This window comes from Nyctereutes procyonoides, unplaced genomic scaffold, assembly GCF_905146905.1.
Source record: "Nyctereutes procyonoides isolate TBG_1078 unplaced genomic scaffold, NYPRO_anot_genome, whole genome shotgun sequence".
NCBI classification, from domain to species: Eukaryota; Metazoa; Chordata; class Mammalia; order Carnivora; family Canidae; genus Nyctereutes; species Nyctereutes procyonoides.
In genome coordinates this window covers 12,081,059-12,082,522 of record NW_026575142.1, presented here as the reverse complement: position 1 = coordinate 12,082,522, position 1,464 = coordinate 12,081,059, and the positions used below count along the sequence as shown (strand labels likewise).

Below are 1,464 nucleotides of genomic sequence, written 5' to 3'. Positions count from 1 at the left end.
GGACTCTGTGTTTATAATCTCATGTGCTTAATAAATTCACTGAAAAACCAAAACATTAAAGCCCTTTACTGATCCATTCTCTGATACAACTTAATATTGGCAGGAATGGAACATAAACTGAAGCAAGTTGTGAAGTAGGCAATGTCTGTCTGCAGTTCCCTTCCACTTCTTTTTTCATTGCCTTTGGTCCATTCAGAGAAACTTGTTCTTCTGCAAGCACCTGGTATCCTCATAGTGACAAGTGACTATGCAAGTTTCTCCATGGCAGCACCTACTGAAGCCATCTCTCTCCAGGCAGTGTTCAGCTTCTGAACCCTTATCCATGGAAAATATTAATCTTTTAGTGCTTGCTTCAGCAGCACATATACCAGCATTATAATGACAGAGAAGATTAACATGGTCCCTATGCAAGGACAACACATAAACTCAAATATTCCATATTTTTACACTATACTAGCATTTACCTCAGAAAGTAGGTAGGGCAGGGGTGGTGGTGGATGTCAATGCATCTAAAAAGTTAATGCATCTAAGAAGTGTAATTACAAACATATTTCCTATATTTAAAAACTAAAAGGTTCATAGATGGTTACCCATGGGAGAAGAAATAGGTTGGAGGGAATAATAATAGAAGCCAGACTTCTTTGAATATACTTTGCTTTGTAGATTTGACTTTGGAACTATGCAAACCATTTATGAACGTAAAGTTTTAAAAATCCTTACATAATTGAAAGTTAGTGAAATAGATAAATTAAACTGTGCCTAGCTGATATCATAAGTACATTTCTTTTTTTTTTTTTTTAATTTATGATAGTCACAGAGAGAAAGAGAGAGAGAGAGAAAGGCAGAAACATAGGCGGAGGGAGAAGCAGGCTCCATGCACCGGGAGCTCCAGGATTGCGCCCTGGGCCAAAGGCAGGCGGTAAACCACTGCGCCACCCAGGAATCCCTGATAACGTAAGTACATAGGGTAGATACAAAGAGTTTCTATAGTTGGATAAAAAGATAGCTCCTTGATCACTCCACTTTATGTGTGCTGGTCTCTTTGCTATTCCTCCAACACGCCAACCATATTCCACCTCAGAGAGCTGCACGTTGGTTTCTTTAGCATGGACCACCTCCCGCTGTATATTCTTTTTTTTTAATTTTTATTTATTTATGATAGTCACAGAGAGAGAGAGAGAGAGAGAGAGAGAGAGAGAGAGAGAGAGAGAGAGAGAGGCAGAGACACAAGCAGGCTCCATGCACCGGGAGACCGACGTGGGATTCGATCCCGGGTCTCCAGGATCACGCCCTGGGCCAAAGGCAGGCGCCAAACCGCTGCGCCACCCAGGGATCCCCCGCTGTATATTCAATTGGTTCAGGAGTCTACTTTGTTCAAGTCTTTGCTCAAGTCTCCTCTTAAGAGAGGCCTTTCTGAATCCCTTACATATCTTTATATTTCTTTATAACACTGAATGCTACTAC

The 1,464-nt window shown here is 41.1% G+C and overlaps 1 non-coding gene across 1 annotated transcript; it reads left to right on the top strand.

The window, feature by feature from the left end:
- The first annotated feature begins 343 nt into the window (after positions 1 to 343).
- Positions 344 to 445, top strand: LOC129499010 (U6 spliceosomal RNA). Its single transcript, XR_008662277.1, has one exon. It is a non-coding gene; the product is annotated as a U6 spliceosomal RNA (small nuclear RNA).
- Positions 446 to 1,464: the final 1,019 nt, after the last annotated feature.